The following is a 22814-nucleotide window of genomic DNA, read 5'->3' on the forward strand; positions in this document are numbered from 1 at the left end:
ACACACACACACACACACACACACACACACACACACACACACACACACACACACACACACGCACACACAGCTGGAGACAGAAGCCTTTGCTAGCTAGCTAGCCAGCCAGACGCATTCAAATGGACCTTTAGCAATTTGATATCGAATTTACTCTCGCTTTGCTCGGCGCAGTGACTTCTCTTTCAGGTAAATACGAGCCGCTGCGGCTTGAAAACTTGATGAAATGCAGGGGTTATTGATGTGTCCAACGGCTGGAAGGCTAGCCAGTGGAGCTAGCTGTAGCGGGACAGATAAGAAGCCAGCCGGCCGATGACAGGCACAGTGCACACTGCACAGTGGCCATAAAAGTCAACGGACAAACCGACATAGCCTGGCTTTTTATGTCTTATATTTACACAGATGTGTGTGCATTGTGGTTTTCGGCACTGTAATATTCGCATCTTATTGACCTGCCAAAGAATCTTAATATAATGTTAATTTAATCTGTTGAACTGGTGCATTCAAAGGCTGCTGCTGCTAGTCGGGTAGGCAGCTAAGTGAATCTGGGAGCTGCAGCTGCCATGCATACATCCCAAACAGCAAGGTGTCATTGATTAACTGTCAGGGCAACCAGAAAGTACTAGTTTCTTACAAAAACAGTGTTCATTTTGTGTCTATTTAAGTCTGTCTTCAATGTCATATCAGTGTTTAACCAATGAGCAGTGAGGTGTTAAAATAGTATCGGATTTTGCTGTTATATCTACCAAAATTATGTATATGTTTGGTCTGTTTTCAGTGCATTCAGTCCTCTTGCATCAAATGAGTCAGTTTACTGTCTGGAACTTCTCATCCATTTTTATTGAGGGGAAGAGAGGCTATATTAAAAAAAAGTGACTTTCTTTGATACCAGGTATAAATGACAGCATTGCTGAATTTGACATGGAGTCAGGTTCCTATTTTCAAAACCTGTTTTATCACACACACCCAGAAGGTAGAGAGTGTTATTTGTTCAGGAATAACCTGTAGGTAACTCCGTAGGCTTATTTGCAGTGCAAATAGCCCATAATGTATTATTTTGTTCAAGGTTTCGCTTGGCTTGGCAGGCTTCAAAATGAACTGATGCATGGGTGTAGATGGTGTCTTGACAAACTTACTGCATCTGCTATTCCACCTGTTCACACCTTGCTCTGTCCACTTACACATTATGAGCCATATTTGCACAGGAACCCTATTTTCTTCTTGTAAAATGCAGCACAGGTGTATTTCAGATTATTCTAAATGTTGTTTGGCCGCTATATCTAATCTCAACAGGCTGTTGGTCAGGGACCGCAGAGTGTCATTGTCTATTATTGTAAAATTGCAGAAGCTTGCTCACCTTCCAAAGTGTGTCCTCTGCAGCCCATGAAAGATCGCAAGTATTATGTAAACAAAAACAAATTCTGCTCTGGCTTATTGACATTGCCGCGTAAACGTTTCACTGGTGATTACAGAGGCAAACATTACCCTCCCTCACACAATAACAATCTCTTACCTGTGGCTTAAACCTGGACTGTGAAGCATTTTGATGAATAGAGGTGGACTAAGAAGCTTAAAGGCTAACTGAGGGTGTGCAGGTGTTTTATTATTTTCTTTTTTTGGACCAGATGACATTGTAAGTGTCTGTGTATATCTATGGTACACTCAGTGGTCAGTGCCTTTGATAGAATTATTTAGTTATTTATAACAATACACAATACAGTGCTATACTGCCTGAATGTTTATTTGGTAATAGGATGGTTGCATGATTAGGGCTTTAATGATTTGAGGAACAAAACTGACTGCACTTTTTGTATCCTATGATCGCCTTTTTATTATCGTGCTGGAAAACAACCATTATTATGTCATTTTGATGTTGCTGATATTCTATGATACTCTTAGGAGAATTTGTAGATTTTGCTAGTGCTGACTGTCCCACTTTTGAGAGTTTGCCAGGCTAATTTTGATACCCATTTAGCTTTAAGAAATAAAATATTTTCCTCAAACTTGCCAGTCCCCATCTGACAGGTGTAATCCAAGCTGCAACCTCCTGGGCTGTAAAATGAAGTCAACGCAGAAGTGCCAAAAACTGCAGTTCCAAAAATGGCCACTTGAGGCTGTCCCAAAAGCGAGTCAATCTCCATAAGCCCCTAATGTTAAAATGGCCAACTTCACAGCAGAAATAAACATGTTTACAGCCTGGTACATAAAACGTATTTGGTCTCTATAGCTAATTTCCCTATTCATGACAACTGTACGGGCCAGGGGGGGATTTTTATATAACTCACCTGTTTTCAATTATATTAAGGCTTAAAGTTATGCATAATTAAGGACGTGGCCTCTTTGAGTGACAGGTGGGTACCGTCACAGGTGGCTGGTTTCAGCAATCAGACTTCATTCCACACTCCATGTCTTTGCCCATTTTTGGATTAGCTGGGACTCGGCGGAGTCAGGCACTGCCAAGTTGGCGTCGGCCGGAGCTACCACACTGAGCTTCACACTGGCTCTTCAGAAACCTATGGGTGACGTCACGGAGACTATGTCTATTTTTTATACAGTCTATGTGGTAACCACATACACAGTGGGCCTGGTTGCTGCCTTGTTCTAAACTGAGTGAAATTACCCCGCTTGAAATGTATTGCACGTAGGTGTACAATGCAGACGGTGGGGGTGTAATCTAATTTACGGTTCAGAATATCGATATCTCTGTGCATTTAGCCAGACAGAGTGACAATATCTTTCCTCTGAGTCACAGAGAGGATAAAAGCAAAGCTAGATTTTGACTCTTGAATGAAAAGACAGCATATAATGGAGAAGGAGGAAAGTAAAACAACATCTCAAAGTCTTGGCACACACATGCCATACCATGCATTTGTTACAGTTTCAGGGTTTACAAATGTGATCTGTGTTGCAGTCATAGATACAGTATTAGGTTTATTAGGCTATGAACTGTGTCTAAGGCACACACTGCCCAGTGTTATCTTTTGGGATGCTTGTAGATCTATGGTGAGCTTGAATGTAGCTTTAGGGTTTGGTCCAAACAGCAATGAAGTGAGAAAATCTCTTTTTCTCTGTTTGTATGTTTTCACAGTGGTGTACTTGCCAGCATCATATTGAATTGCTCAAAGGTTAGAGGTTTATTCTAGTGGGACTCCATCCCTCTGCCTGCCAGTTTACTGTACATCTCCACTGCTTGTTTTCCTTTTTCAAAGGCTGGCGTGCTCCCACACTCGTTTCCTCTCTTATTTATTTTGCGCTGCTTCTTTTTATAATTAGGAGGATCTGGTCTTGATTAGCTTGGCTGTCTTCAGTTCCCTCCCTTTGTTTTGATGGGGCGATCAGGTTTTTATCACAGTGCAGTTTCTTCTCACATCAGCCTTGACAAAGCTGTCAGTCATCCTCATGGATGTTTTAAGGCCTCACAGAGAGACCTATGAATGTGGAAGTGCAGTCAGACAGCCAGATGGATTGATAGGCCAACATACAAGCAGCCTGGCACACCAACTGACAGGACTATAGTGGTAATATGTTGAAAACATGTTTAATCACAGCCCTCAACATATTTGCCCTTATTGTTAAAGTCTGACAAGCTAAGGCCGTTGCAAAGTTGTCTTTATTGTGATTTACTGTATGTTTTCCTTAACAGAGGAGTAGTGGGATGTGGTATGTGCTTGTCTTTTTGTGTGGTTCGTCTCAGCTCCTGCCCTTTCTACTGTATAGCAGGGTTTTAGACCACAGCCAAATAAGTCCAGATTCAGGCCTCTGTGATTTATGAAATTCTCTCCCCTTCTTACCATGTGTCCTTTTTTGTCTCTGCAGGCCAAGACATGAGCTTCTCCTGCTGAACGTTATTGATGCTGAACTGGTAAGTTTTGGGGTTGTTCACTGCCAGTGGTCACTACAGCAATATACATTTCTTTTTCTATTTTTTTGTCTAACAGCACTGCTGGCTAATACCACCTGGTAGCAACTGATGAAAAGGCTCTGTTCCCAGAATTTCGTACTACCTCTTCAATATTAGTTTCTTCTTTCCAGAGCACCCGGTTCATGATTGCATATTAATGAGTTAGTCTGCAATAAGTCAATTAATTACAGTGCATGCATAATGTGTATGAAACATATGGCCTCATCCTGCCTGTAGGCCTGCCTGACAAGTTATGCAATCTGGATGTCTCAGTGTGTAATCTAATGTGCTTCTGGATGCACAAAAAAATAAGGGGGAAACCAAAAAAAAACAACCATCAAGAATCTGAGGAATCTTGAGGATTTCCCTGCAATCTAATAGATATCAGATATCCAACTGACTCTTATCTTGCCTTCTTGCTCTGGTGTTGACGTCTCATTAGAGTATACAGATGCTTTGTCCGCCAAAGTGTTCAACATTGCAAACAAGCTGCATTGAGAGCTGGAAATGACTGACATTTTATTGGGTTTGTGCTGAATGATGAAAGCAAGAGGCCTAATTTTTCACTGTATCTTTCAAACAAGACTGATGTGCAGCGTTCACCGATCCACAGCCAGACATCACGCATTGATAAGCAGGTTGCGTGCTGCTGCTGCTGCTGCTGCTGCTGCTGCTGCTGCTGCTGCGCGTGCTTCCTCATGCCAAGCTAGAAACTGTAATGGGACTGAGCGGTGATTGCTCTCTATAATATGTTCTGTATTAATGATGTAATCTGTGATGTATAGCATGAAGGCTGTCTGTTGGCTGGGCCTGATTAATTTATATATATTTATATATATATATATATATATATATATATATATATATATATATATATATATATATATATAAATATATTATATAAAATATATATATAAATATATATATATATAAATATATATATATATATATATATATATATATATATATATATATATATATATATATATATATATATATATAAATATAAATTGTAATTTACATTAATTGTAGGATGTATCATAAGTCATTCCCCTCAATATATTTCTAGTACAAAGTCTTCCTCTTCTCACTGTAAGCTTATTTATTTTTGCCTATTTTTAGTCATCACTGTAATCTATGATTCATACCACGGGACTCTAACACACATCAGTTTGTAAATATCAAACATGTGCATATGACTTTGCACATTACCAGGTCATTGGTCCTAACCAAGCCTTTGATCGGGAACTCCCCTCTTTTTGTAAAACATGATATAACTAGGCCCAGAATGTTCTAGTGGTTCTCAAGTCAGGACCAATTCAGTACAAGAAGAAGCAAGCACCATAACACTCGCTTGCAGTATTTCCATTTTGTCCTAGTGTGGCTGCATGTTAGCAAAGATATGACAGAAGGAAACAAAGTTCCCCTCTTTGTAGTCAATGAGGCATAAATTGGCTCACAATATAAACATGTTCCCCAAATAATACAACACAGCTTGGGTCACCAATATCGGTTGGATTACATTTGATGGAAATTCCTTTGAGCAATAAGAAGGTTTCAAGGTTTTTTTAAGACAGAAGAATCATGAGCTCAGTGTTCTTTGATTTAAAAAAACAGAAAGAAACAGATGTAATAATAAAGGACATCAGGCTCGTCCAATGTTAGATTCAATGGTGCCTCTGATGGAGCACCTCCATCAGATCTTTCCAAACAGTGAAAACTCAGATGCTATTAGTAGCAGCAGCAGTCATGCATCAACGATGTCTGTACTAGCAGCGGTGGCAGCAGCAGCAGAATCAACATACCTAAATCAATTCCTATTGCAAGCGTTTGCATGGATCTAGCACACTGAAACACTGTCCTACCCCCAGCTGCATTTTCAGACCTTGAAATTCGTAGCTTCAAGGACTGTATGTGGAAAAAAAGTTAGAATGTTTACGTCTACTTAAGTCACACTAACTAGATTTGATTCAGGCTTAGTTACATTTTATAGTCAAAGAACATAGTCTTTTTAGGATCACGTATAACAAACAAGGTCACTTGTATAGAAGACTTTCTCAGATACTACATAAAACTATCATCATGGATGCTCAGTTCTACTGGCCTTATGACACTGATAATAAGCAAGTAAATCCCAGCATCGCCCTCTACTCTCTGCGCTGACAAACTCCACTCCACCAGTCTCAACCTCAAATGCGACATAACTGATCAAAACCTGGCCTCAACCCTTTCTGGTCCAGATGTTGTAGATTAATATGCGAGCACAGTGTTTGCTGCTTAAAGAAACAGCGAGATCAATGATGAGAGAGTGTGTCTTCACTACAAGGGTAAGTGTGACTGGAGGGTGAATATAATGACAGGGGTATTCTCTGTAGACTCTCAGCCAGCAGCAGAGAGAGATGGAGAGCGAAAAGCAAAGCAGACAGAAAGAGAGGGAGCCTCCGACCAATTGATGGGAGCTGCTGTCACCCAGTCAATATTTACTCTTGCTCAACAAAAAATTGGCAGCATTAGCTTAGCTGATTCAGTAGCAGGCAGCGGGAGCATCCTGGTTTGTGTGAAAGAGGTTTTCGAAGAGTAAAAACAACACCTCAGTGATAATAATTGTAGCTTGGCAACACGCATGGCTCTATAAATACATTGGAACTTAATAGGAGAGCTATTACTCACCCCTACACTGATTCTTCCCTCCTTCCATCCTCCCTTCTCCTTTTTAAATGCACACATGCTCACTGTGTGCACATTTGCTTTACCCGTGGCTCAATCCACTATGGGGATACATGTGAACGCAATTTGCACTTCCAATTAAACTGTCGACCTTCGCTCCAGAATGCAAAACTTGATTTTGTACCATCCTCTCCTGAATAGCTATTATTACCCAGCCAGCCCAATAATAGAGAGAATAGGGATTTACAATTACACTGACGAGGATTATTGAAGTCAGCAAAATAATTAGTTTTTTACATTTATCACACTGTCAATATTTGAGGGGGGGATTAGGAAACCTTTAGAAATGCTTAACTATTGATTGATTGTATATTGTCTATTTATGTATTGATTTATTTGTTTGTGTGACATAAAGAATGAGATGAAAAAACTGTTTTCAGATACATATATAAGCATCTTCCCAGCAATATAAAACCAGTGAGCTACAAATGTGACCAATACATTCACATTAAGATAGAGAGCAGTGTGAAAGAATAAGTTGAGAGAGTGAAAACATAGCAGAATACATTAGGCTAGGGTTAGCCTAAAGCGTGCTGCCGAGCTTCTAACGGAGCTCCAACACATGACTCGCTGCCCAGATCAGATGACTAGATAAACAGCAGGAATGTAGCTTCTTCCTCTTTCTACTGCACAGCTCTTGTCTGTCTGGGAAAGAGGAGAGAGAGATGTTTTGCGTGTGCGTGTGTATGTGTACAGTATGTGCCAGAAGAGCATCTTTAATCAGCCCACTACTGTACGAGATAACAAGTCCAAGCAATTATGTAACATTTAGCAGCTGAGCTTATCACTTATCCTGCTCAGCTAAGTTGAAATTCAGAATACAGAGCACGGCACAATTGTCTTTGTTATTATTGACTTGCATAATCTAATGGCTGCGAGGGAATGCCTGGTTTTATGCCGATATCCCTGAGTGGAACACCGTGAAGTATTTAATATGGACCTAATTTATGTCTTTATTTGCTTTATGTATTGAAAGACAAAGTGAATTTTAATGGGGTTTTTGTTAGGCGTTCTCAGGAGTTTACAACTCATAAATTAAAGAATGCTCCCTGAACTCTAGGACTGTGGGGAAACAAACAAATTTTAGGCTGAGTCTAAACACACAGTATAACCGACAAACAGTCCCCTCACATAGATTTCCGACCAGTCCCAGATGTTAGTCAAAGTCCTCCAGCCATTTTTCATCAGACACTTCTTGCATGTCATTTAAACAAACCTCAGGGCTTAGCACATGAATCCATTAGATGGCTATCATAACAAACTGTGGAAGTAATGTAAAGTTTAGAAAAGTTTTAAAATCAAAGCACATCATAAGAAGAGTGTTGTAAATCTTACTTTGGCAAATTCTGGTAGACATCTTTTTTCCTAAATGACACAATTATACCACATCAGATAGAACAGCAAATTATATATACTGTATATATCACATATTATACAGTTTTTGCTAGCTGCACTTGTTTAATCCTGAAGGCAGTTACTCAGATAGCTTCATCATGCATTGTCTCCATGCTCCAGTGACTCAGGTCTCGTAGAAAGCAGTGAAGTTAAACAACAGAAAACACCAGCTGAAATAAATATGAATGACGGGTGTAAAGTGACCAGTCACCAAACACAATAACTGTTGTGTGTTTCACAAAGAGGTGGTTAATCATTTCACAACAAAGTTGATCTTTCTTGGCTCAGTTAAAATTTACTCCATCATTTTGTTCATGCAACCCCCACTGATGGAGGTCAGTTATACAAGTTGCCAGAGTTTGAGTCAACAATAAGAAGAAAAACGGCATGACTAGTTTCAGTGTAGTACGACACACTGAAAGAAATTGTTGTTATTTTCACCTAAGGCCTTGAATTAAAAGCCACTTTCAGACATGCACTTCATTATGTAAATGTACTGGCAATTTTGTGTCACAGGCAGTCTCAGGTTTGAATAAGCCCGCAGGTCACTTTTCTGCAAAAGTCATGACGACAATCTTACGAGGTCAAGCCTCAGATCAGTCGATAAAAATCTGTTTTTTATTCTTTTTGTTCCTCAGAAAACTTCATCACTGATCATCAGACCTTAGGTCCCTGTTCTTAAAATTGAAACTTTCCTCAGTGCCACCCTTAGAGTATGAATATCCAGCAAAACACTTAAAGTTGTAATCCTTAGAATTTCAGTCGACTTGGCAACACCCATGGTTACTGTGTTAACAGCAACTGCAGTTTAATACTACAGGTCCCAGAATTCTGGGGGCAGCAAACACTCTTTGAGCAGCAACTTTGTCAGAAATACATAGAAGAACATGTGATGTATCTATTAACAGTGCAGCCAAACAAACTTGCGTTGTTTTAGTAAAAATGTTGGTCAGTAATTAACATCAATGGCTGATCCTTCTTGTTCTATTACTCCTTTGCAAAAATTAAAAATGATCCATTGATGAAAAAAAAATGAAGAAAATGACAGTTGTCTTGGTTTGAAGATGTGCTAACCGCAGTGACAAATGCATCTCATTGCCTGTGAATTCTTCAATAGACAATAAAAGCCATCCCATGTTTTGCCAGTTGATTGCTTTTAATGTTAAGCAGCAGCAGTAGGAAATGTTCGGTTTGCATTAGAAGTAACTCAGTACAACTCTGATATGGTGTTAGAAGTGTCAACAGTGAGACTGATATCAATGAAATAGATTACATGCATGCCTCGTTTCTTTGGAATCCTTTGTGCATAGGTAGGCAATTTAAATTCAGCACGGGAATGGTGGACTCTGCCACTAACAATGAAAACTAATATTCTGTACAGAGAGGTAATTACATAATGTAAATACATTGAAAGGCTATTGCTGAAAAAAAATGCCGACCATAAATATTATGTAACAACTTAAGACTTAAGTTTCAAAGCCAAAATGGCATTACTTAAACAGAAAGATTTTACACATTACATGTATGAAAAGGGATAAAGCAACACTGAAATCCTGCAAGTTTGCAGCTGTCTGCAGAGGCTTCATCTTCACAGTGTTCCATGTCATACCAGCACAAATTATGCTGTAAAATAGCTATCAGTATTAGCTGAGGTTGAATGGTGTCTTATCATTGGTAGTAAAGAACATGTCCCTGTGACAGTGGCCCTGAATCCTGGACTCCTTCACTGCTAATGTAATCCACTAATTAGCCAGCACATTGGTTGCAGGGGAGAAGTGCTCTCCAAGTGTGTGCATGTGTGTGTTTGTGTGTGTGTGTGCGCAGCGAGACCCAGACCTAATTTTGTCCTTGTCAAAGACAGTCGTCCATCATTCTCCAAGGCAAAAGGAGTGATGTTCTCTCTGTTCTCTCTCTGACTCACTAAGTAGAAAAGCTCCCCCTCTCACCTTTTCTCTCTGCCTGGATTTTACTTTCTCACTTGGGCCCTCAGGGAGATGGCTCCTGATAGCATCACAGAGAAAAGAAAAAAATTGAAAAGTCAAAGTGTATGTGAAATGTTTTGGTGCGTGTGCACCTCCCTCCTGTCTGACTGCCTTACTCTCCTGCTCCATCATTCTCTACTTCTCTCAGGATGCCTCTCCTTTTGTCTTTACCTCCCTTTTCAGTTTCACCCACGTTCTACTGAGAAGACAGGAAGAAAGAGTGTTGTTTCAAGTCATTCATTCCATTCAAGCCAGTGCTGGTCTTTTGGTCTGTATTTTTTGTGTCTCTGTACATAAAATAAATAAATCACATATTTTCTGGAGCTACTTGCATATAACGTATTTAGACATGGCAAAAAAAACAATACGTAAGTCTTTAAAAGTGTATTCTTCTATTTCTTCACCAGGCACATTTCACATGGTAAAAATGATACAGAGAATACAATTCATATCATCATAATAACTAAAAACACCAACTAGAAAACCTCAAAACCTGAAACCTCTCCAATCAGAATATTTGGTGAATTTTGGCAGTCCTTTCATAAATGTTAGTAGTTCACTGCAGATAAAAGGACTAGCTGCAGCTGCAGATTATGCAATATGTGTCCAAAAGTAGTGGCCCGCAGTATATTATTTCACCCATCCCAATTTATTTATTTTTTCAAGTAAACAAAGTTGGTATGAAAACCAAGCTGATAATCCTAAACACAACAAAGCAAAGTTGTGAACAGATACAGAATCTGACTATGACAGGCAGTGAAAATTTACGTTAGCTTAGTTTTGCACAAAGACTGGAAAGAGGGGCGCAACCTCACAATGACTTCGACTATACATAACCCACCGTAAAACCACAACATTTTACACTTTCGTTTGTGTGCGGCTCACACAAAAGAGATATAATCTGTTAATTATTGAGCTTTAGAGGTGCTAGTAGGCAGATTTTGTTAACTTTGGACAGAGCCAGGCTAGCTGTTTCCAGTCTTTGTGCTTTGTTACACTAACTGCCTGCTTGGCGGTAGCTTCGTATTTACCATACAGACACAAGACTGGTATCAATGTTCTCATCTAAGTTGTACTGTACTGAAACATTCACTTTCATTAATGCAGTTCAATTATTCTTTAGTGTTCTTGCTTGTCCAGATTTCCATTTGACAGAATCATGCTTTGAAATGAAGATATAGTGTTAGAATAAACCTCCCTATTTTTAGGTCTCACTGCTTCAGCACTTTCCAATCTGGTGACCCTACTTCAACCCTCTCAGAAACGCTGCCGCCCTATGGGACACAGCTGCATGATAAACAGGGGGCTGGGTTTTCTCAGAGTGCTCCATTGGTCAGAGACTTGGTGTTGTTTGATGTCCCCTTCACAGTGACTTTGAAAAGAGCAATATAGAAGCGGAAGATAGCTGACATCAGGGACGACATGAGAGTTACCCTCTCAATACCCTGACAGGTGCTGTTCAGTGAGTCCCACAGAGAGCTGCGTTACCGGTTGGGTAGATTTCCATATATATATATATATATATATATATATATATATATATATATATATATATATATATATATATATATATATATATATATATATTTTCAAGTAATGTCACTCTTGTTTTATAACCATATTTTTCCTTTTAGATTAGGCTATACCAGGTAACATGGATAATGTCACTTCCCCTGCCATATCCCATCTTGTGATACCTGTGGGAGTGTGTGTGGTTGGCTGTGTTAACAGTGCTGTCCTTTAATCAGCACCCCTGTGTGGTTCCCCTGTAGAGCTGTCACTGGTTGAGTGATGATGGTAGAGCTGCCACTGTTTACACTATTTAAATCCTCTCGCAGGCAGGGGTGAGATTACCAGCCTCTTACCTGTCGCCCGCATCAAAGGAATTATTACCACACAGCTGGATGTTACCCTCTAAAAATACACACATGCACTAAACACACACACACACACACACACACACACTTACACACACACACAGAAAGGGTAGAGGGAGCGAGCTTATCAGGTAGCAAAGTACATCCATCCTTTGTTTGATATTGTGTGTCTATACTGGTAGTGGTGCTTGCCGGGAGCTTCCATGGTAGCACTTTTGCGCTCTAGTTTGCTAGTATCGTTCTTCTGTGTTAAAAGTGAACAAGACTGACTTTTAAAAATCGATGAATAGAATAAAAAATAATAGTTTAGTATAGGCTAACTCATACCCATATTTCCACTCAGCAGGATCTCGAGAACCAACAGTGGTCTCAAACTGCTTCTTAATTTTCTATCTGTTACTAGACTAGTTCAGTCTTGTTTAGATGGATGGAGGATGCCTGGCGAAAGTATATGATGAACAACAAATAAAACTATTAGTGCTGACAGTGTGTAGAAGTATAGTACTTTCTTTCACCTGTTAATCAAAAAGTTTTGGACAGACTCTGCACCAGCGCTATATAGGCTGGTGAAGAATTTATTTTATTTTTTTAATTACTTGTCCTGATATTTGAATTTGTAGTTGGTTTTCTGTTTAGTTTGTTTTATACTATAGAAATGATGATTTTAATTAGCTATCTATCTGTTTTTCTATCTATCTGTCTGTCATCTATTTACTGTAGCTGTCTGTCTGTCTTAGTGGATCTTACTGTCGCATTCTCACCAAAACACTCAGCAGAACATAAATACTGGTCTCTGTATACGTCACATGGCATCCCTTTTTTGGTTGGAGTGCTTACCCACTGATCCTCTCCCCTGGCTGAAGAGGCCCGTGAACAACTCTCTGCCAGTGAGGCCACTTGACATGTAGATTCCATATAAGCTGCCACTGTGGGAGAGCCCCATCCACATGAAGAGAGGAGAGGAGAGCGACAGAAAGAGAGATAGATGGATAGATAGAGGCAGATGACTCCAAAGACCCAATGGATGGAGCAGGATCAATATTGAGTTGATCAATGCTAGATTACCTGTTGAATAAATATTGACTGCTAAAATCAGATCCTGATTAGGAATTGATTTTTTTTATTTTATTTTTTTATTCCCTCATGAAATAAATAATTGTCTGTTATCCAAAATAATGTTATATTCCAAAACAGCCCTCGAAGAGAACCTATTAAGTGCCCATTGGACCAGCTGCTGTCTCATATAGGGACAGAAGCGGTTGCGTTTTTTACCTCTAAAAAATATAATGGTGTTTAAAGGTGCTATTGATAACATTGATAACATCCAGCCACTAGATGACGCACTCCCCCTCACTATTCCAGTGATTGCCTGTTCGTTGCACAACCTACATATTTCATGGTCGAGTGGAGTGAGACTCAGACAAACTCATATCATATCACAGAGTCATATCAGTGATGAATCTTTCGTGATAGAGTAATGAATTAATTTTGCAACATATAGCTATATATTTAGGTTACTTTGTGCGGTGGTGTTTCATGTAACGTGATCTGTAGTAATCTTAGGATTTGGCTAGAAAGCTTTAGGTAAACCTTTTTAATTTAATTTAATAATTACAGGGGCCTTAAATTGCAACACTTACCGTAAAATGCCATTAGGTTAATATTTAATCCAATCAAAGAGTACACTACATTGTAGGGATATTATTAAAACCCACAGCACTTGACATAAAACAGACAGCTAACGTTACAGTAAAAGTTGACGTTAGCTAGCGTGTAGTGTTGACCTAACATTAGTTGAAGTGTTTGATTGTTGAAAACAAATCTCATAGCGGATTATAAAAAACAGCTGAGTGCCACACAGCAATAATGGCTACAGGGAGAAAGGATGACTGTATGATCATGTCAATATTTTCAGATTTTTATATTAACATGAGTACCGTAGCTGTTGCGCTCAACGCAGCTGGCTGCATGGTTAGCTATCCACAAGTACCTCAGCAAATTGTCTCATAATAGGGCTAACATTAGACGTTTTGGGTCTAAACACTATACTGAGCAGATTTACAGTAGTTCTGAACTTTAATTTACCTTCAACATGACACATTGGTAATATATTGGGATCCCACGTTCACTCTGTTCTTAAAGAAGAGCAGCTGTCTTTTCATTAGCAGACCAGTCCGCCACTGGCCCAGACGGACCTTGTTAGAAGCAGGAACCAAACGTCTGACATCTCACGCAGAGATAAACAAAATATTCATTTTGGACCCATCAACATTTTTAAAATGATTAATTTATGATCATAATTTTTTTTTTTTTAAGGAAAAGTAATACTTTTATTCCGCACTTTTCTAAAAGCTCTGTGGACGTTTTTATTTATTTTTTTAATATTCGTCTACATAAAAATGTTATCGATATAACCTTTAAGGAAACTGAAATAGTATATGTTCATATTATTAGATTATTGTGGGTAGTAGCCATTAAATTGTGCTGACCTTAATCTAAATAATGAGGTATTTTAACCAAGCTGTTTTACATGGGTTACATATAGAGCTGTTTAATTCATAATCCTGTTCATATTTTCTTTTCTTTTTTTTTGGTGAAGAGGAGGTCGTGTGGTTCAGATCTGTTTTGGTGAAACCTGAAGTTGCTCAACATCCTCCTGGATCTGTAATCTTCATATATCTTTACACATATCAAATATATTTTACATACATATTGTCATCCTGATTGTCCATACTGTAATTTTACTATAACTGTCTATTCTGTACACGCAGCATCTATTACACGTCTGTCCATCCTAAAGCCTCCTGAGGCAAATTTGTGATATTGGGCTGTATAAATAAAACTAACTTGACACATTTATATTACAGTAGACTGTCAGAATCTCTCTTCTGCACTTAGCCTCAATAATATATTTTTATGTTTAACCTGGCATATCCTTGGTACTACTTTGGTCCACATTTTGCAAAAGGACAGTGCTCTGAAACCTTCTTTTGAATGTGTGTACATGAGACTCAGATAGTTGAGCATTACTAAAGATGGTCCCCCTGGGAAAGACGCATCCTTCACGAAATGGCCATACAGGAAATAATAGGCTGAGACAAACTCCTCCTTCTAATCCAAACTTACAAGGACTGCTCAGCCATCTGCCTGACTGAGACTTGGTTAGACCACACCATGCCAGATCAAGCGGTAACCCCTCCTAAAGCTGATGACCAATTACAAAAAAGTCCCTCCTCCACACCTGCCATCGATACTGACCTCCCAGACAAACTCAGTAAGTTCTATGGGAGGTTTGAACAGTCTCCAGTCCCTCCTTACTGCCCTCCCTTACCCGTAATTTCTTGGCACACACATTAGCTACACACTCAAATGGAACATCAACACAGTACACATTACCAAAAAAGCCCAGCAAAGACTGTTTTTCCTAAGAGCAAAAAAAATAATGACCCCCCTCACCACCTCTTCCAGCTGATGCCCTCTAGGAGGCGCTATAGGTCCCTGCCCACCAAATCATCTCGTTTTAAAAGCAGTTTTTTCCCCACTACAAAAAGGACTCTGAACACTAACCCTGACAGGTGTACCTGCACTTAAAACTCCTGTATCAATCGTATAAATATTGACTGTAAATTTCTGTCTTGTGAATTTTGTCTCATGTGTAGTCATTGTGTCTAAAAGTGATGTTGATATTTGTTTGACACTGTTGAATTGAGCTTACCTACCATGCTGTACCGAAAGCAAATTCGACCGACCTCGGTCGCGTGGTCATTAATAAATGATTGATTGAAAATTTCCAAACGATGGAAATGACAGTAGACAATGTTTCAGGATAATATCTTTAGCATGCGTTGTTAAACAGTTGGATATCTGTTGCAAAATGCCTTAAAAACTGTGGTTCATCCTGTGTATACATGTCCAAACGCCCGGAAAAAATAACAGAAGACCTGACATAAAATTTAAATTATATCGAAATGATAATATATATTCAGTCATTTGGTAAGCATTACAATATTGCAGTCCATACATAAACATTGTGAATGATAAAGGTTAATATAGACCATTGTTAAACAGTTAGTGAGTCACTTTTGTTTCTTCCTCTTCAAAATGTACCTAAAAGATTTACTGTATGATAAGCCTTCTGCAAAACAGAACAAAGGGACCAGTCACAGGATACATTTTCTTTTTACAAAAATCAACATTAGTAAACTAGGATAAACCCCAGATATAAATACAATCTGCAGAACAGCAACTTTTCCTCACTTAGTTGTTGAAATCTATCTTGCCCTGTCTACGCTTATCTGGCAGAGTTTATCTTACATAATGACTGTATAAAGAAACCATTACCGCCACAGTTCCTGTCCTGCACTAGGCAAAGCAAGATGGAGCTGTGATGATGAGGTGAGGAGAGACACAAGTACAGGAAATGTTAAGGAATTTGTCTTGTCTTCGGTGCAGACAAGGATATAAGATGGTTTGCCAAGTGGAGGATTATACTCCATTCCATCTATAGTTCTGTTCATGTTTTGCTCCTTCTCTCTGTCTGTCCCTTTGACTGAATCAGTATTTTACATTTACATTTTAAGCTTTTAGTAGACTCTCTTATTCTCAGTGACATACCTACCACTCAAAAGCTATGGCAGAGCAGATGCGGAGGTGGTGCCGTTAGTCTAATTTTCCAGCATTTTAATAGGAAGCAGCTTCCTATTAAAAGTTTATTAAGCAGAAGCCAGAGAAATGATTAAACTTCTGCACAAGCCGAATAGGACGGGGGGGCAGTGATTACACCCAAGTGTGTGTTGTGCGTGCGTATGCTTGTGTGTGTGTTTGTGTGTCAGTGTGTCCCCTGAAGCCATCACAAGCATCTGTAATATTACTGTAATTGTACAAGATGAAGCTGAATAATGAAGTCCGCAGCACGATATCTGTAAATTACACTTCACTAATATCTTTCTTGTCCTTTTTTTGTTCCTCACTTTCTTTCCTCTCTCCCTTCCTCTCCTGTTTCTATTAAGCTCTTTTTAGAGTGGTCCAGTGCTGTCCGCCAGTGTTTCCCCTCCCCTCAGTTTTCTGTCCCTCTGTCTGTCACCTGGTAAGTACACTCAGATTCACCTCACACATATACAGTACAGCGGCTTTCATTGTTTTTCAATCCTTTACGTAATCATCAGCTCACTGCCTGGCTTGAACTAAATTGCTGTCACCTTTTATAAAACAGAGCGTCATTTCTTGTTAATGTACATGTAATGCATTGCGTGTTGGCAGTGTTAGGCATACAGTATACATACCTCTGATGAGTATAATGAAAATAAGTGTGTTGTTTTTTTCCCACTTTAGACAGGAAAAGTCGAACATACAATATTTGATGTTATTATTACAAAGTGTCAGAAATCAATGTGATTAATACTTAACTGAATGAATGAAACATAGGAACAAATTACACAAAGTTAAAGTTCAGTAATATGGTAGATTGGAATTTAAACAGAATTAATTAGAAAAAGCAAATACAACTGTATTCTCTTGATAGGGCATACATGTCTCTCCCCCAGATAAAATTTCATGTTATCACTCTAACCCTACCTTCAAAAATCTGGTTTCAGGTTTGGATACCTCTTTGAATGATCACAGAGCCGCTTTGACAGATCCAATTATGGTACAAATTGCCATTTTCAGATCTCTGTGACACACCTTGTAATATTGTTAAACAAGAGACAACAGTTGCTGTCTCACTACAAGGCCAGCTAGCCTTACAGCAACCCCCACACCTGTTGCATGTCAATTCAGTTCAGTTTAAATTATTGTTAGAACAAAACAAAGTTACCTTTTATGTGATGCACTTTGTAGCGCAAATTAAGAAGGAACATGTCTATTCTGTGTTAGCCCTTGACATTTGATTAAAACCTTCTGTTTATGCTAGACTAGGATAGATTTGATTTTGTTATACGGTGGGTACATTTAGTCTTAACTCAGCTAAAGTAAGGATACAGTAGTTACCTGCCTCACCCTCTCAGGCAGGTCTCACAAAGATAGGAACATTGACCTATCTCATTTTTGGGGGAAATAATCAACTTTGTATTCATGTATAATTAACAGGACACATCCTTGTGCAAAGGACACCTGTTGACAACAGGGTTCAGTTCTGAATGAAAACTATGTTGTGCAGAATCTGAATGTAGGAACACGCTAGCATTGGTTACAGGAAGCTATCTTCTGTATTCATTATTGTGCCTCGCAAAATGTGAAGAAAAGCTCAATTTCTTCATGTTAAAATGAGTGTACATCTTAATATTAACCAGACAATTCAGCCAGTGCTTTTTGCACGTACTAGGAAAGCAACAACACAAGCCAGCTCTAATGTATAATTCCCAGCTATCTGTTATCACCAATTACAGGGCTTGTTTACTAGAATCGAGGGTCTTGGTAGATCTGTTTTTATGGCTGTGTGTGTATGTGTGTGGCCAGGGCTTTTAATGATGGGGGTAGATGGTCTCTGTTTAGATATGTGTGTTCTCTGGTAAGGCCTGAGGGGGTGGTTTGGCAGGGTGGGCTAGTGAGTCTCTCTGTCTCTATAAATACACACTGGGATCCCATTCAGAGGCTGAAATGTGCCCGTTTGTGTGTGTGTATGTGCGTCTTCATGACTCCTCTGCAGCCAGGCGAGCTAGAGGCTATTACTGGCCAGTAGGGTTGCTATGGAGACCAGTGGTGTCAGAGAGAAGCAACATCTGTGGGGTGTTTGTCAAGACAGGTTTTCCTCTTTCAGTCTTCTCTCTGTCAGTCTAGTAGTCAAAAACTCACTGCCTGGGGAAGACTAATGCTGGCTGAAGTTAAAAAGCCTGATGAAAAATCTCCAGTCTCTCATCATTAGTGTTTTCAAACATCAGTAAACATTGAACTTAAATGTGGAACCTATTTAAAAGCTGTAATTTCTTGGGCAATAGTTCAGCTGCCTATGCTCAATCATGCTCGGGGTAGGCCCTCAGGCTGAGTCAATCAGCAGGGACTCGGGGACTCTTTTCACTGGGTTTACGCCAGTGAAAAGCACACATTCTGGGGAAGTATTTAACCCCTGCCCCTTCCTGCTCCCTCTCTCCACAGCTCCCCTCTCTATATGGACATGTTCTATTTCCACAGCTCCTTTCTCCTGGCTGCCTTATCGGCAGCTCAGCAGGGCACAAATTCTTATTTAATACTTAGGTACTTATTTGGGCAATGGGAGAAATCCCATATTTTTGAGCAACCCCTACTTCCCTCCCCCTGTCCTCCTTCTGCCCACTTCTCCTTGTATCAAACTCTCAAGCTTCTATTTATTACTAATTTTCTCTTTCTCTCTTACTGGGTTATCCCTCATTCCTCCTTGTCCCCCTAAGAGATGGACAGCAGTAAGGAGAATGGGTGGAAGGCTGCATCTTTAACTAGTATTTCAGATGTGACTCCTCCAAAATGGAGTTTGTATTATTGAGTATCCATTAATTTGGAACATTTTAGGCCCCTTTAGGTACTGTCTCAGGTACCCTATGGTCCCATTTTGCAGTAGTCAGAAAAAACGGTGAACTCCAAGTGGATTGAGTTTATTGGAGGAAAATTGAATCCTTTTCAAATGAAATATGAAGGCTTCTCAAACAATTCACATAGGTCGTGTTGTGTGTGTATCCTCAGTATTTTTGACCATGTTTGGGCAAATCTGGCCCTGAAGATCCTTCACCAGGGTATGTGTAGCTGGGCAAACCAAACCTTCGACCTCCTAATCTGGTCTAAATGAGACTGTCACACGCACACACACACACACACAGCACAGTGCCGCAGGCTGTGATGTAACATAGTAATTTTGGGATAATTTGGTATTTTCACTCTGCAGGCATCCGTCTGCAAAGGCCAGTTATCTAACTTTCATGCCCAAATTAACAGGCTTTTGCAGGTTGCCCTGCACCTACCTTCATCACCTCTAAGTGAAACATCAATCCATTTATGCCAAGATTAGACTAGATTCTGGCTGTGTCCTCACATGCCTCCCGGAATATTATAGCATGGATGTCAAATAGCCAAAAATACTTCTTCAATATTAACTGGTTCTGTTAGGGGCCAACACAGCAGGAAAATTATGCACTGCCAATATAAACTTCTCTATATAAAAGTATATATTAGTAGTATAGTTAAACCTAATTTCTATGAATAACAGAACCAAATATGAACCTAATGCTTATGTTCAGACATAAACATTTTCAATGTTACTTCCTGAGCAAGAGCTTTGACCAAAATAGAATTGAGATTCATTTTGTAGTCATCAGTCTGTCAGAACAGAAACTGTACTGCTGTTCACACAGGCTGCTCACAGGCTCACTCTTCTGTCCCATCTACATCACTCCTGTGCTATTTAAAAAAAAAAAAAAAAAAAAAAAAATTCCTACCCATGCTATGTCTTCACACTGTTTAAAATCAACTGCAAAGTCTCTCTAATACCTGTATTCCGGTGTGATGTTTCTATTATTAACCAGACACGGATACCATCTCCTCACCATCACCTCATGAAAAATGGTATTTTCCATATTCCATTTGGTGGCTTCAGTTACACATATTCATCACAGTGCAAAGAGTGATGATTTCTAGTTATATTTTACTACTTAAAACATCGCTGTAATAGGGATTCCTCAAGTAATGTAAAAATCTTTTCTGCATTGCTGATACAGTTTATCTGCCTAAAGTTTTAGTCTAGTATTGTTCCACTCTCTTAATTTGTCTGTCCCAATTAACTTAAATACCTTGTGTACCCGTTATACTTGTAAATAAAAGTAGTGGTGGTACAGATCTGTTTACAGATGGCAGGGGAGGTTTCGACTTGAGTGTGCTAATGTGCCAGCCTGGCCCCTCTACCTCATTACATTCAGGGAACTCCCTGGCTAAGTGCCTTTTTAAACAGACACACATGCATGCACACAGACACACACACACACAGTCAAACATGCAGTGCTCTAAATACCTCTGATTAAGACTGCTGATAACCCGGGGACACCCCTTACCCCTCTCCCCTTCTCTCAACCCTCTGAGGGGCCTCAGTGTTGCCTCACTGAGGGTAGTCGTTGGCTGTGGGTCAGTAGACTCTGTCTGACACACACACACACACACACACACTAATATCCACCATTTGGCAAAGGCTTTAGGCTATCATTTATTAGGTGGACGCTCCGTCCATTAGGCCATGTGTTAAATTCTTTGTGTAACTCAATTTGGCAGATGGTGGATGCGGATGACTATATATAGAACTCTTTGAGTATGTGGATGTGTGTGTCCCAGTATGGTTGTGTGTTTTTATGAACGAATTTACATCTTCATCTGCTGTTCAGTAGGGATGAACCCTAGAAACTGACCTGACAAAGGTGTTGTGTTTGAAAGTGAGGGAAATCCTAATGCTGTATTTGAATGTGAGAAAGTCTTATTCTTATTGACGTCCATGCACATGTTATGCATGATATTTGGGCGCATGTGACAAGTGCTGATATGTGCACATATGTTCTGTAGTAGCTGAAAGACAGCCAGTTTCCATCCCAAGCTCAAGTTAATTATGTAACCCAGGACAGAGGAGCGTGAGTGAGCAGAGTGATCCTCAACTATAAAAGGCAAAGAAGAGGGTAGAAGAGGGTCATTTGGCTTGGAAAAAGACATTCTTGTGTTCAACAGCATAATACTTCCTCGTTCACAATCCCACAGAAATAAATGGTGATTACAGATTTTTTTGTACATACAACCAAAGAAAAGCATATATTAGCCAACTGATGTTCTGTGACCTTCTTATTCTCCAACAATTCTGCACAGAGGGAGCAAATTTGCCATCAGTGTGTGATCAGAAATTTGTTTATAGACTGGTCAGCCTTAAAGAGTGAAGTGTAAAAGTTTCAAAATAAAACTTAGTAGTCCTGAAGGCAAGAGAGTCAAACTTTTTCAAGCTTTGTTTTCTTGAGAAAGGCTGATGTGACCTGTGAAAACATTGTACACACTAAATAGGGTTACACTAGAATTCTTAATTGGAGAAAATTGGTTTATCAACAACAAAATTTACAATTTTCTCAATTAGTAGTTATTACTGGTGAAACTACCATGATTAATGTTGCATATTTTGTAGTCAAGGAACAAGAATATGGAGAGTGGTCCCAAGCCGGAATCCATTTTTAGTTATGTGGACACTGAATAATCCTTAATCCTTGATTTTCTCGTAATCCTTTATGTAAGGGTGTATGTGATTTACCACAGTGTTCACTTGTTGTTTTCTCTTGGTTTGGCACATTCGCACCTGGGAGCTGCCACGTACACTGACACAATCTACTGTTAGCCAGTTAGCAGCTTCACTGGAGCAGTTGTTTACCTCAAGTTGTGTGCCTTGCTCAAGGGCATTTATGTGGTTGTTTTTTGAAGGAAACATGAGTGTGTTGCAACCGTTCTTGTCGTAATAATGAGTCATGGGACAAAAACAAACCTATCAGACAAACCTAATCTTCATTGTGAAGAAGTCTCTGCCAGGTTAATTTACAATAAACACAAGAAGTGCCATCAGTAATAGATTTGTGTGCAATCCAATTGTTTTTGTTGAAAGTTAAAGGGATGCCACTGGGCCCTATTTTCCCCCGTTGTTGAAGGAAAAAAAAATGTTGCTTCTTGATTTTGAATGTCCTGTTTTTCCAACACAGTGTGGAAATAAAAATTTTCTCATCACAACCCTACTTCTCTAACCTGTAGGCTTACACTATCTTGTGAATAATAGTGCTCTACACTCCTGTTAGCGACTCTCTGTGCTAAGAGGGTTAAGTGGGCTAAAGAAAACAAACTTAAAGACATGGATTGACAAACACATGGACACAAACGCAAGCAGTTGTGGACATAGACAAACATGGAGACACAGACATAGACATACGCCGCACACATACACACACACACACACACACACACACA

General features: G+C 39.4%; 1 protein-coding gene across 8 annotated transcripts in view; it reads left to right on the forward strand.

Annotated features, from left to right (window-relative positions):
• The window catches only part of LOC122863604 (1-phosphatidylinositol 4,5-bisphosphate phosphodiesterase beta-4-like), a 70507-nt gene that overhangs the window by 721 nt on the left and 46972 nt on the right, over positions 1-22814 (forward strand). For 3 of the 8 annotated variants that reach the window (XM_044170233.1, XM_044170232.1, XM_044170224.1), the window contains exons 2-3: positions 3814-3859; positions 16889-16965. The gene's annotated coding sequence lies outside the window, so the exon portion shown is untranslated. Of the gene's footprint in view, positions 1-53; positions 187-3813; positions 3860-16888; positions 16966-17473; positions 17527-22814 lie in introns of those variants that run through there. The other 5 variants (XM_044170225.1, XM_044170230.1, XM_044170229.1 and 2 more) reach the window with 5 other exon arrangements.

This window comes from Siniperca chuatsi, linkage group LG16, assembly GCF_020085105.1.
Source record: "Siniperca chuatsi isolate FFG_IHB_CAS linkage group LG16, ASM2008510v1, whole genome shotgun sequence".
Lineage (NCBI taxonomy): Eukaryota > Metazoa > Chordata > Actinopteri > Centrarchiformes > Sinipercidae > Siniperca > Siniperca chuatsi.